Here is a 15223-nt window from a genome sequence, read left to right as displayed (position 1 = left end):
ACAGTAAGTAGTCATTATGAGACAGAGCAAGCTACTCAGAGGAGAGGGAGAGGGCTTTTGAGCTGCACCTGCCAGAGAGAGTGTCAACCTAACAGGCTTGTGCTGCTGTTATACAAGATGCAAAAGATGAGGAATGTGCGTGCTCATTTTTTTCTGCAAAGAAGAGGTTCAGTTGAATACTAGATGCAGGGATGTCTGTTTTTTTTTAAAAAACAGGGCAGAGTAGGCTAATGAAAAGCCGAGGGATCGAATGATAGAAAAACAGCTGCTGAAGGCGCTTGGAAAATACTGTTCTATGGGGTCCAAAGCCATGGCGTTTGGCAGACAGGTGGAGGGCACGCAAGGGCCAAGATCTGAATTGCCTTTGGTTTTCAGTTTGCCTGTCTAAAGATCTTAATATCTATCTGTTCATCTATCTATCCATCTATCCATCCACCCATTCGAGCGATTCTTCAGTTCAGAGCTGTTTTATTTGAAGTATGTAGATGTTCAAAAAATAAATGACATGCTGTCTTGAGCTACATTTAGGACTTTTGCTCTGACATTGTACATATGGACTCGTCTGTTTTTCGTTGTTCAGTTCTAACTCAATTATACAATTTTTATTGTTGTTTATTATAATAATTATATATTATAATATTTATTATAATTATAATTTATTTACATTGGCAAAATAAATAGCTAACAGAATTGTAGGCTAAGAAATCAAATCAAATTGTCTTATTTTTATGGAAGTAGAGTACTTCACTCTCTGTCCTCCGTCCTTTTTATTACCAATTAGCTACAAGCCTGTTGAATAATATACTAATCAGTAATATGGAGACAGATTTAATTATTTATGCAACGCTGTAGAGGCAGAAGACAGCGGGCTAATTTAAAAAATCTACTTTTGAGCATTCTTGGGACAAATATTAAATAAAACGTACTTGGTTCTTCAACACCCCCCCCCCAAAAAAAACCACTCTAGAACCACTTCATTGCAAACCAGTGAAAATATTTTTTCTCAGTGATTAAACACCTAAATCAGGTGGTCAGTTTAACCTGCCAGACCCAGATCTTTGCCTTCTTACCTGGATAATGACAATACTATTATTTTTAACATTGTCTTTTTTTTTTTCCTGAAAATGAAGGGCTGGCTGCATCTGTGTTTTTATAAAGTAGCCTTGACCTGCATAGAAGCTGAACAAAATTGTGACCTTGGACCAAGCTGCATTTCCTTTTCTAGCTCTACTGTTTGTGAAGCTTCTTTCCAGAACTACCACGGCATTCAATTCTAGGTGCCTATAGATAAGGTGAGAGCTAGTTTGGTGTAGTGGTTAAGACATCAGGCTAGAGTCCAGGAGACTGTGAGTTCTAGTCCTACCTTAGGCACGAAGCCAGCTGGGTGACCTTGGGCCAGTCACTCTCAGCCCTAGGAAGAACACAATGGCAAACCATGTCCGAAAACACCTTGCCAAGAAAACTGCAGGAAGTTGTCCAGGCAGTCTCTGACAATCAGACACAACTGAACGGATTAAAAAAATAAAAATAGATAAGGCAGTATTTGAACTGTGAAGTACAACAGTGAATGGAAAAGGAAGAAAAAAAGTTTAAATACCATATTTTGATACTCAAATCTCCAGCCTGATTTGCAGCCAAACTAAGTAAACTTTTTGAATTGGATTATTTTTGTTAAATCTACTGGTACTTGTGGGTAGTTCCTTTGTCCATTTCTGATGGATGCTGGCATAGTCTGAAGATGAGTTCTGTGCAGTATTCGCAAAACACAGAACCTTAAAGAGGAAAATCAGCATAAGCAACACAAGGGTTTTATTTTTATTTTATTTATTTATCAAATTTCGTCACCACCCATGTCCCCCAAAAGAGGGACTCTGGGCAGTTTACAATAAAGCTAAAAAGATTAAAATACAATAGAAACAAGATATATTACATAACATATAAATATAAGTAATATATAAATATATATTTCAAAGGAACAACACAATTATTCGAACATACTATAGTGTGGAGAATTTTAGACATCATCTCCCAAGAAGCAGGACTCTGATTTCATACGGTGAGTGGTTTTAGCAAAGCTAGGAATCTTTCCTAAATTTCACTACCAATTCATAATCAGTAAATCCAGCATCTTGTCTTATATAATATGTGGTACAACAAAGAAACAGAAGATTTATTTATTTATTTAGTCAATTTATATAGCTGCGTCTTCAGCAAATGACTCTGGGTGATGAACAATATTTAAAATAAAAGTTAAAACAATTACAACTACAAAAATTAAAATACATAACAGGTGAGAAAAATACAGCAATCTCTAACACAACCTGGTGATCAAGCTCTTCACACACTAGGTGCCCAAGGCCTGGGCAGGTCTTTAGACCCTTGTGAAGGGCCAGCAGGGTCAGGGCCAACATGAATTCAGGAGGGAGGATGTTCCAAAGGTGGGAACTATGTCAAAAAAGGATGGCCTTCTGGGCCCCACCAGCCAAAGAGCACTTACAGTTATGATAAGTAGTGATATCTTATTTGAGATCGGGGCAGCACTAAGCTTGGGGATTGATGCCCTTGACTACTTACTTAGCTATCCCACATACAGAATAAAAATGGTTCAATTATTAAACATATCATATCTGGGCTGCAAAAATCTGAATGGCTGCTAAGTGGCAACAGACAGCTTGAGATTTCGGCATCAGATTTTCAGACAGCTTGGTATTCAGCTTCAGAACTGTAATAACTTGCTTATTGGCTTTACTGACATGAAAAAAGCCATGATCACATGAAACCTAGGATGATGTAGTCCAGGTGTTAGTAAAAATGAAAATGTCGTCAACAGGTAAGACATTTGAAACAAGCACAGCAGGCTATGATTGTACCATATAAAGAAATAAATGGTGCAATTACAGATCTGATTTTTCATAGTAAGTTTCTAAAGTAGTTAGTGTGTATCTTCATGCTATATTTTTTTTCATACTTGCTTTACCTTTTGATGACACATTTGCTGGTTGATTTCCTAATTTGTCCTGGCTTGTGGGAACAGCAGAAGATGCATGGTAAATAGTTGATGTATTTTTCAGTTTTCTGAATGGCTGAAGTACTGTACTGACTATGCTGCGAGTACTGGGTATATGATTTTAGGTCTTGTTTATATCAATGTATATAAGAGTTCAGTGAAATTGAAAGTAAAAAGATTTTAAAAATTAAATAGGGTATGTATGAGTCAGACTTACAAATACTACATCATATCTGTGAAAGCCTGAGCAAAGCAGGTTGAAGTTAATACTGCTTATCTTTAACTACAGTGTGAAGAGTATTCCATGACCTTAGATGCAAGCTGTTGCAAATACTGTGTTAAAAAAAAAGTCTGAAATATAAAACATGACTAATTTTCCAGGTTCCTTAAAAAGTAGCTAAAATCTTCCTTAATTTTAAAAACTTTATTAGTTTTGATTGAGATTACATAGATTAGTAATGTCACAAAGTCACAGTGCAAGCTCTAGCCCGTTTTGTATGTGTGCTATAACATCGCATGCATGTACATTGGATAGAACTTGCTTCACAATGGTGCAGTGCTTGTTTTGTCATTCTGACAAATGCACTGGAGTCTGCAGATGCATCTGGTTATAGAGATAACTCAGGGGATCACAGCAGATAACAGTTCTTTGCATGATTGCATTGCCTGTAAAAAAAGTGCTGCAGTCATGATAATCTGGGTAGTGGAGAAGGCTAAAAAAAAATAAATGGAAAGCACTGTGTTATGATATCAGCCCTGCCCAGTCTGTAGCTGCTCCGGATGGACACTGATGAATATGGGGCTAGCATTCCTCAAAACATTACAATAATCTAATTTAAGCAAAAGAAGTATTTCATCTTTTTGAGATATTCAGAATTATTAAAGATATCCTTTAATAATTCTAAACTGTGTGTTCAGAATGCACTGTTTATTTCAAAGGCTGAACAGGTTTACTTGAAGGATTGAATCTGCACCAAAGGAAAGGCACCATACATGCACATCCTGCCCTTCAGTCCAATCCCACATGGAAAAAGGGACCATGCATGGCCTGGTTCTACCTGTTTGTTTAAACCCAATTAGCACTCTGTGTAACTGCCAACTCTACTCAGCCCTCACCATCCTAGGTGTCCTTCAGCTGTATAGCCTTCTCAACAAGGGTCATGCTGGCTGGGGAATTCCACACATTTGGAGGATGTCCAAGGGCCTGATTACAAGTAGAAATGTAGCTTGCTGCCCAGTGCAGCCAGATTGGGGGTTATATGAATAGGGTCAATATGCATGGTCTGTAATAGCATTTAAATACAGCATTTAGTATCCTATATCACCAGTAATATAGATCCATGGTGAATGTGAATGCCTAGTAGACACAAACCTATTTAGTGTCAACTGCTTTCCTAAGATAATTTTTTGGCCATCTTCGGTGGGTTTTAAAGAAGCTAAAGTCACATAATCTCCTGATTACCTAAACGATTGGATTATTTTGGGTTCACTTCTTGTTTCCCCAACTCTTAATCCGTTGGACCAATATGTGATACTGGTTACTCCTTAACTGCTGACTTTCTGTTGAACCCCACTTCTGGCTCTTTGAATCCAGTCTATCACTATGGCTAAGTATATTAACAAATTAGTGTTTCATTTAGGAACTGGTGTATTACCTAATCCAGTTGGGAACTGGTGAGGTTTATTTCTTTTGTTTCCTAACCTGGTTGGGAACAGTTATCTACAAGCCCATCTACTCTAAGTGGTTTCTCCCCATCCAATCAGATCAAGCAGGGTAGGTTCATCTGTGATTCCTCCCTTTGGGATTATCATCTACAGGGCCCAAGAATGGAGTTGTCTTTATTGCAGGTCTACTTCTTTGGAATATTTTACCATCAGAGATCAGAATAGGCTCCACCCTGGAGACCAGTTAGTTATTTTGTACTGGTTTTTTTTATTTTATTATACTGTTTTTGTATTTTAAGCCTTTTATGGTAAGAAGGTTACATAAGATAGACCTGCTGGATTGGAGTGGAATACAATTCCAAACAAGAAAGAAAGAAAGAAAGGAAGGAAGGAAGGAAGGAAGGAAGGAAGGAAGGAAGGAAGGAAGGAAGGAAGGAAGGAAGGAAGAAAGAAAGATAATTTTTTTCTCCAGTTACTAACGTCAGTGTTCCATCTCATACTTTGGTCCTTTATCATAATTTCTACAGATGTATTTCATGCCAGCATGTTTAGATAGTGCATGTAATTATTTCACTGAACTTGAAGTTGTTTTGGGAACTCTGAAGAGCCCTTTTATTTAATTATTTTAGCAGCTCAGTTCAGATGACAAAGCAATGCTAGATTTGAGGTAAAGAGGCTACTTTTTAATGGATTTGTGTAGCTTGTTAATGAGTTCCTGGGGCAAAATGGCAAGTACGTATGGGGAAGCTAAGTTTACAAATTGCTATTAGTGTGATATAAGCATGATATACATTCTAAAATGGTATTATCAAATATTTAGTAGGGAATAGTTGGGAAAGAGTGAGTTTTCTTTTGCATTAAAAGAACTAGCTCCTTGATTGCTTTGGTCATATCTATGTTTGCATTTATTTACACTTGTTTTACAAGCATTGCTGGAAGCAAAATGTACTCCCGCTTTGCTGCCAGCTTCTTAGATTTGACTCTAAACAAGAAGTCTTGTTCTCTTGTAAAGGCTTAACAGTGTTATGATAGCATCCTTTAGACGTCAGTTATTTTTATAAAGATAAATGTTGTTTTCAGTAGTAGAAAATGAGTGTGGGCCCCATAAAATACAGTATACTGGAAGTTAGCTGCTTCTACTGGCTTTCATTTACAGCCTCAAGGATGTATAAAGATAATCATCTGGCCACGAGGCATATATAGAAGAAAACTGCTGCTTCATTTTGGCTTCTTGCATATCCTAAAGTAAAAAACGTTATGGCTATTTTATGCCATGTTATATAATGACACTTTGTGGAAAAACAATTATTTTCATTTTTGCTGGTTTCAAAACAGGTTCTGTTTTATTAAATGCTAGGATTGTTTTGTAAATAAAATCCATTGTTTGATATATGACTAGAAAAGCAGACATTACATTCTTTGTCTAACACTGAAGAGCAAGTATGCGTGGAGCACAATGAAAAAATAATAATTCAGTAATAAATCACAGCAAGCAACAGAGGGACGAGCACAGCTTCTCACAAAAGTGGTTTGTGCAAGGAGATGGGCACTCAGTAATCTATATGTGGCTCAATTGGCTAATCTGCTGTCTAATATATTCTGAGGTATAAAAATAAAAGTAATGGCAAGTGCCCCAAATCAGATTACTAAATTTGATCATTTAAAAATATCTTCAGTGATACTTGTACAAATGATACTCCTTTACAGCATTTATATCCCGCTTTGAGGAAGTTGATAAAAGCAACAAAACATAAATTACAAAAGATTTCTTACGTGCATCTCCTGAAAGTCTTGACTGCCAGCCCCAAGAGCTTAGCCAAAATTTGTTCACCAAGCTGTATTCTTAATGTGAACAAAGGGGAAAATGATTAATTACCCAGGAAGTAATTAAATTAGCTGCATTAATTTAATTTAAAATTCAATTTTAATTTAGTTTTTAATTAAGGTTAATCACATTTCGTTTTTGTCCTAGCAGCATTTATTCCTTAAGTCTGAAAATCCAGAGAGCCAGCTGAAAGTCAAAATGGTTAAAATAAGAATCTGAGTAAACAGTATGGAGAGGACTGTACCTGTACACTCTGCAAGACCCCTTTGGCTTGACAATGCATTTTTCTGTGATCTACAGAATACCTTGTGCTCTATGGAGATGAACCAAGTCTTCCAGTACACACAATGGGAGGGTTTTATTCCCATCACAATAGTATCCACGAATACTGTGATTTTCCCTGATAAAAAGGGAACTTTTACTTTTATTTATATGGATAAAATACATCTGTGTGGTAAAGATGTGGTAAATGGTAAAAATCCTTTTACTATCCACATTACAACAGCAGCAGTATCCTGGTCCCATAATTTTCTCTATAGAATGTATTTAAATCATACACAAATTTGTAACTATGTTTATGATTTTTCCTAACATCTTTGTGCAAATTTTATCTTAAGTTACATGCAATTTGAAAGAAAAATGCAATTAAACCTTTACTTATGTTTTAACATACACATTTTATTAATGCAGGCTTTAAATACAAATACCATGATACAGGTTCTTTATAAAAATGTAAGCGCTGCTGTTTATATGTTACTTTTAGAAGAGTACTGTGTCAGACTTTATTTTTACAGAAGGATGAATATTCAATTACCTTGATGTCAGCATTTGTCTTACAAGAAACATCCAATTTCTGCTGTCAGCAGAGGTCATGGTGGTTTTTACATCCCTAATGGAAATCCCACCAGCATTGTACACCAGCAATGTACATCCCACCAGCACTGAGTCCCTGATTATCAGAGCCCAGATGCAGTGGGTGGGACACGTCATCAGAATGGACAACCACTGTATGACTTGCCAGTTGCTCTATGGTGAACTGGAGACCGGAAAGAGACGTTGAGGTTGTCCGCACAAGTGCTCCAAAGACGCTGTGAAGGAAACCCTATGCTACTGTGATATCCAGCCAAGGGAACTAGAAGCTGGGGTTGCTGACAGAACCCACTGGCAAGCCCTGTGCATGAAACCTACACCAACTTTGAAGTCAGGCGCCGCCAAAAACTGATGAAAAATTGTGAGCGGTGTCACAGAATAATACCCACAGTTATTGTAAAAATGTACTTCGGATGCCCCATTATAATAAACTGCGCATCCAGACTGGGACTGCAGAGCCACCTCCATGTTCATAGATGAACTGCACAATACTGTGTCTTCGAACCTGAAGGACTACATATATATAATATATAATGTATATGCAGGATCACAACTAGAATGCTCTTCATGATCCCAGTTTTCTAGGAAAAAATAGTTTATCTCTCCCCAAAATCTTGCAAATTGAATTGCATTTACTTTTTTCCCATTTAATTTAACAGGAAACCGCTGACAACCAAGCTAACTTCCTTCTGATCCTTTATCTACTAAATACTTTTTAAAATTATAATTTGCAATGGTCATTTGGTTTATTTGTCATTTCATATGAGAATTTAATGACTGTAATTGTAAGTTCTGATTTTTTAATTCATTTACATGGTACTTTATCAGGAACTTGGAACATTGTGCTAAAATGGATGTTTGAACAACTCATAAATTCATCTTTTGGTAATGAGAGTAGGTGACAGTCGTGTATGGACACCAGATGCTAGACAATTCATATCCTGCTGAAGTCAAACAAACAAGCATATATAACTTTCATCTTTAGAATGCACAACTGAAGTGTGAAAAGTGAACATTAAATTCACATTTGCAGCTACTTTCTATGTATCACTGAGACATTTGGAATCATCCAAAGACGCAAGTAAACATCAAATACCTCCATTGGGAAACTAGTTGGACTGAAACAGTTTCAGTCGCAAAAGCAACATTATCTGTAAAGGTCTCCAAAATTGCATTTTTGCCTATCAGTTCTAATAAGTCACACTGAATTCTCTTTCTTTACCCAGTTGAAATGACACAAAATAAGAGTGTGCAGCAAGATTTGACTTCAGATAACTTCAAAAAAAGTTTTAAGCATAGACTAGAGCTGGCAAATTTAGGCAGCTCTTAGGAAATTGTCCTCTAGGGCTTGGGGATTCTGTGTGATAATGACAATGGATCTGGATAATTTAGGGAAAATAAATTGTTTAATTGGGGGGGGGGATGTTATACCAAAAGGTGGCACACAGGCAGTAATAATATTCTGAAATCAAATTTCACAAATGTTTTTCTAACCCATTTTCAGGGTAAAGAGCATGAATTAGTGAAAGAAAAGGAAGAAAAATAAATACGCTCTTGTGTCTGAAACTGAGAGAAAGGGGAAGAATATAATAGATCTGGGAAGTAAGAGGGTAGAGTTAATTATGAATGAAAGGGCTAAAACAAATGACTTAATTGTCAATGACTGTCACTGAGATTGTGGTAGGCATATATGAAAGGAAGAATCTATACATTGATACTACCTTGCAGTAAATGGTGATAATGGAAGAACCAGGATGAGTTTTGTGGGAAAATGCAATCCAGGAGAAAAATTATTCTGTGAAGTGACATGAATGGATGAATGTGAATAAGTGACCATTCGGAGACCTCAAAATAAATGAGAATATTGATTGTTTGGTGACTATCAGCTTAGAAGAAGGTCTGTTTGTTTTGAACACATGCTATCAGCATAGCCCATACATACACATGGCAAAGGAATTACTATAAATTTAAAAGCATGATCGATTTGATTACTGATTATGAAAGATTGAGAGTGTGAAGAATACAAAGGTGATAAGAGGTTCTGAATCGGGGACAGACTATTTGAGAGTGTCAGCAGTAGATCTTCGGATAAAATAGACATGGAAGGAACAAAAGGAGTGAGAAACAAGAATCAAATAGAATGATTGTGGAAAAAGAAAGTACAGTCCTGCATAGAAAAAATATTTAAAGACAGGTTAATCTTCCAACAGAAATAATGTTTCTGAATGAAGTGTACATTAGGAAAAATAATATATAAAGTGTTCAGACACAGGGGAAAAAAAGCCTTTGATATGGTACAATGGAAACTTTTGGAGCAAATCTTCACCAAATATGAATTTCCCTCTCTATCTTCTTTAATTAAATGGATTAAAATGTGATACTTATGTTCTTCAGCCATGGTTATTACAAATGGAATTATTTCCTCACCTATCAAGATGTCTCACAGAACTCATCAAAGATGTCATCAATCTTTTCCATTTAATTTGATAGGGGAACCATTGCCCTTTTTTAGCAGATAATTAAAGGATATTTTGGGTATAACAGTGTCTGGAGTTGAATGCAAACTATTAGTATATTCAGGTGATATTTGTTGTTTATTCGTTTAGTCGCTTCCGACTCTTCGTGACTTCATGGACCAGCCCACGCCAGAGCTTCCTGTCGGTCGTCAACACCCCCAGCTCCCCCAGGGACGAGTCCGTCACCTCTAGAATATCATCCATCCATCTTGCCCTTGGTTGGCCCCTCTTCCTTTTGCCTTCCACTCTCCCTAGCATCAGCATCTTCTCCAGGGTGTCCTGTCTTCTCATTATGTGGCCAAAGTATTTCAGTTTTGCCTTTAATATCATTCCCTCAAGTGAGCAGTCTGGCTTTATTTCTTGGAGGATGGACTGGTTTGATCTTCTTGCAGTCCAAGGCACTCTCAGAATTTTCCTCCAATACCACAGTTCCAAAGCATCTATCTTCCTTCTCTTAGCCTTCCTTATGGTCCAGCTCTCGCAGCCATATGTTACTATGGGGAACACCATTGCTTTAACTATGCGGACCTTTGTTGTCAGTGTGATGTCTCTGCTCTTAATTATTTTATCGAGATTTGTAATTGCTCTTCTCCCAAGGATTAAGCGTCTTCTGATTTCCTGACTGCAGTCAGCATCTGCAGTAATCTTCGCACCTAGAAATACAAAGTCTTTCACTGCTTCTACATTTTCTCCCTCTATTTGCCAGATATCAATCAAACTGGTTGCCATAATCTTGGTTTTTTTGAGGTTTAGCTGCAAGCCAGCTTTTGCACTTTCTTCTTTCACCTTCATCATAAGGCTCCTCAGTTGCTCTTCGCTTTCAGCCATCAAAGTGGTATCATCTGCATATCTGAGATTGTTAATGTTTCTTCCAGCGATTTTAACTCCAGCCTTGGATTCCTCAAGCCCAGCTTGTCGCATGATGTGTTCTGCGTACAAGTTGAATAGGTAGGGTGAGAGTATACAGCCCTGCCGTACTCCTTTCCCAATCTTAAACTAGTCTGTTGTTCCGTTGTCTGTTCTTACTGTTGCAACTTGGTCGTTATACAGATTCTTCAGGAGGCAGACAATATGACTTGGTATCCCCATACCGCTAAGAACTTGCCACAATTTGTTATGGTCCACACAGTCAAAGGCTTTCGAATAGTCAATAAAACAGTAATAGATGTTTTTCTGAAACTCCCTGGCTTTTTCCATTATCCATTGGATATTGGCAGTTTGGTCCCTAGTTCCTCTGCCTTTTCTAAACCCAGCTTGTACATCTGGCAATTCTCGCTCCATGAATTGCTGGAGTCTACCTTGCAGGATCTTGAGCATTACCTTACTGGCATGTGAAATGAGTGTCACTGTTCGATAGTTTGAACATTCTTTAATGTTTCCCTTTTTTGGTATGGGGATATAAGTTGATCTTTTCCAGTCTGATCGCCATTCTTGTGTTTTCCAAATTTGCTGGCATATAGCATGCATTACCTTGACAGCATCATCTTGCAAGATTTTGAACAGTTCAGCTGGGATGCCGTCGTCTCCTGCTGCCTTGTTATTAGTGATGCTTCTTAAGGCCCATTCAACCTCACTCTTCAGGATGTCTGGCTCTACTCACTGACCACACCGTCAAAGCTATCCCCGATATTGTTATCCTTCCTATACAGGTCTTCTGTATATTCTTGCCACCTTTTCTTGATCTCTTCTTCTTCTGTTTGGTCCTTGCCATCTTTATTTTTGATCATACCCATTTTTGCCTGGAATTTACCTCCAGTGTTTCTAATTTTCTGGAAGAGGTCTCTTGTCCTTCCTATTCTATTGTCTCTTTCTACTTCTGGGCATTGCTTGTTTAAAAATAATTCCTTATCTCTTCTGGCTAACCTCTGGAATTTTGCATTTAGTTGGGCATATCTCCCCCTATCACTGTTGCCTTTTGCTTTCCTTCTTTCTTGGGCTACTTCTAGTGTCTCAGCAGACAGCCATTTTGCCTTTTTGGTTTTCTCTTTGGGGTATTTTGTTGCCGCCTCCTGAACAATGTTGCGAACTTCTGTCCAGAGTTCTTCCGGGACCCTATCTACTAAGTCCAGTCCCTTAAATCGATTCTTCACCTCCACTGCATATTCCTTAGGAATATTAGTGAGCTCATATCTAGCTGATCTATGGGTCTTCCCTAATCTCTTTAGTCTGATCCTAAATTGTGCAATAAGAAGTTCGTGATCTGAACTACAGTCAGGTCCAGGTCTTGTTTTTACCGACTGTATAGATGTTCGCCACCTTTGGTTGCAAAGGATATAGTCAATCTGATTTCGGTGTTGTCCATCTGGTGAAGTCCATGTATAAAGCCATCTCTTAAGTTGTTGGAAGAGAGTGTTTGTTATGCAGAGTGAATTGTCTTGGCAAAATTCTATCAGCCTATGTCCTGCTTCATATTGTTCTCCCAGGCCATGCTTACCTGTAATTCCAGGTGTCATTTGACTGCCCACCTTAGCATTCCAGTCTCCCGTGATGAAAATAACATCTCTTTTAGGCGTGTTGTCCAGTAGGTGCTGCAGATCCTCATAGAACTGCTCTACTTCAGCTTCTTCAGCATCTGTGGTTGGGGCGTATATTTGGATCACTGTGATGTTAGATGGCTTGCCCTGAATTTGAATTGAGATCATTCTATCGTTTTTTGGATTGTATTCAAGCACTGCTTTCGCCACTTTACTATTAATTATGAAGGCTACTCCATTTCTTCTGTGGTCCTCTTGTCCACAGTAGTAGATCTGGTGGTCATTTGATGTGAAGTGGCCCATTCCAGTCCATTTCAGTTCACTGACGCCCAAAATGTCTATCTTTAATCTTGACATCTCACCAATAACCACATCCAATTTGCCCTGGCTCATAGATCTTACATTCCAGGTTCCAATGGTGTGTTGATCCTTAGAACATGGAATTCACCGCTCACCACCAGCACCGTCGGCCGCTAGCCATCCTTTCGGCTTTGAGCTAGCTGCGTCATCACGTCTGGGACTAGTTGAACTCATCCTCTCTTCCAGTAGCATTTTGACCATCTTCTGACCTGGGGGTCTCATCTTCCAATGGTATACCGACATATCTCTGGTTGTACTGATACATTGAGTTTTCACGGCAAGAATACTGGGGTGGGTTGCCATTACCTTTCCCAGGGATTGCATTTAGTCTGACCTCTCTGTCATGATCTTCTCGTCTTGGGTGGCCCTTCATGGCATCATTGTGGTGCTCAAGCTCCAGCACCACGACAAGGTAACGATCCTTTGCTGAAGTCAGGTGATATATTATGTCATAATAATAACTAAGAATGAATACCAAATGTAGTATAGCAGTTTGGTAAATTACCAGATTAATTAATTAATTGGAATACGTTTCCAATTAACTGGAGTCTCTTTTTATAGCTCTGATGGAAATTTGTAAAACTTTGAGGTTTTACTTTGCGTCTGAATTCTTTTAAGTATCTTGGAATAATTATCTGATGGATTTTTTTGGGGGGGGGTAGATAAATGTATCAGACAGTTCATCTTAAATGAATATAGAGATAAATATATTTAAAAGTCCCAACAAACTTAAGGGAAAAGTAAATTCGGTAAAAATGAATATTATTTGAAGACTGATATTTGTACTTAAAGGTATCCCTACATTAATACTTCTCAGTATTTTAAGCATATTGATAAGTTGTTTTAAAAGGTTATATGGGAAGAACTAAATTTTCTTTATTAGGTTAAGGTTATCATACAGAGATGGAGGTCTTTCCCAACTTTCCATGTTATCACTGGCATACATTTTTTCTATATAAAAATACAAGTGATTAAATTTTGAAAAAATGATATTGGTCATTTCACCAATAAGAACAGCAATGAAAACCTACACTCAATAATTTTTTTCCATGCTTGCTGAGTATCTCAGAATGTATGGAAAGTGTTGGCTGTCAACCCTTCTGAAAATATAAAAGTTGTTTCATTATTATGAAAATATAAAATGATAGCACACACACACACACACACACACACACACACAGAGTGTGTGTATGTGTAGATAGATAGATAGATATGAATGGATGAATGGATGGATGGATGAATGGATGAATGAATGAATGATATGGGCTTGTCCATTATTGTCCCATTTTGTTTAACATACATTTGTTAATCTGGTTTTGAGAAGCGTAATATGGTTTAAAGAAGGGAATGTGGTTTTGAATTTGAATTAAGTACCATTTTTGGGGATTTATCATTATATGAAGAACTGTAGATTTATTAAGCATGGAATGGAATGGAAAATACTACTCTTTTAAGATATAAAGACAGTGCTACCCTGGGATTTACAGTCTTGGATTGATTATGTATATTTGTTTTCTGCTAATGAACTAGCTCTTTATTGATTCAGTGATAAGATCGATGAATATTATTCCATGAGTCAAGGTTTAATGTTGTGTTTACAGACTTGGCTATTTATTTTTATATGTATTATAATCTATTATTATTATAAGCAGTGAAAAATTAAAAACATGAGTGAGATTAAATGAAATGCTTAGTAAATGGTTCAGTATTGAGCAAGATAGGATTTGTGATGTACCCATGGTTATTTAATCTATTTATGGGTAAATGTGTAGGGAATATTTGTCATGTTACTAGAGGTGTGTTGGTTGGGGAGATAAATGTATGTGCACGTTTGTGTGCAGCTGATTCATTGTTGGCTGAGAACTTGAATTATTTATATCATGATTGTACGATCCAAGATGATGTAAGAGTATGGATCTGAAAATTAATGTATCACATACAAAGGTAATTGTGCTTGACAGGGAAAATTGAGTGAACTATTGCAAGTTAAACATAAATGGCAAAAAAATTAGAGCAATTAGGTGAATTTGTATACCTTGGTATAGGGGAAAAAGGAGCCTTTTTAAGATACACAAATGCTGCTACAAAGGAAATGAAGGGGAAGTGGTCAAAATATTTGTCAAAAGAAGCAAAAATTGCTCTGTACAGTAGTGTGCTTCTGCTCATTTTATGAGTTGGAAGTGAGAGTTGGGAGTATCAGGAGAAGCACTAAAGTAAATTAAATGCAGTGGGAATGGGGTTACTTAATAAGTATGTGTGAGTAGACAGGGTCAAAGACGGTCGGGAAAGCATAGGTGCTGAATAAATATAGATTGAATACAAAAGTGAGGGAGCAGTACAAAAGAAGTAAATTGAAGGGGTTTGATCATATAAAGATTATTAATGGGGATCAAATCACAAAACATATATATTAAGAGGGAATGAATCAAGAAGAAGAGGAAAATAAGGAAGTTGTGGTCGGATGGAGTTGATGAGAACTTCAGAAGGAATGAGGTGAGAAGTTTAA

The sequence above is a fragment of the Candoia aspera genome, chromosome 3, assembly GCF_035149785.1.
Source record: "Candoia aspera isolate rCanAsp1 chromosome 3, rCanAsp1.hap2, whole genome shotgun sequence".
Taxonomy (NCBI): domain Eukaryota; kingdom Metazoa; phylum Chordata; class Lepidosauria; order Squamata; family Boidae; genus Candoia; species Candoia aspera.
This window is presented reverse-complemented; position numbering follows the sequence as displayed.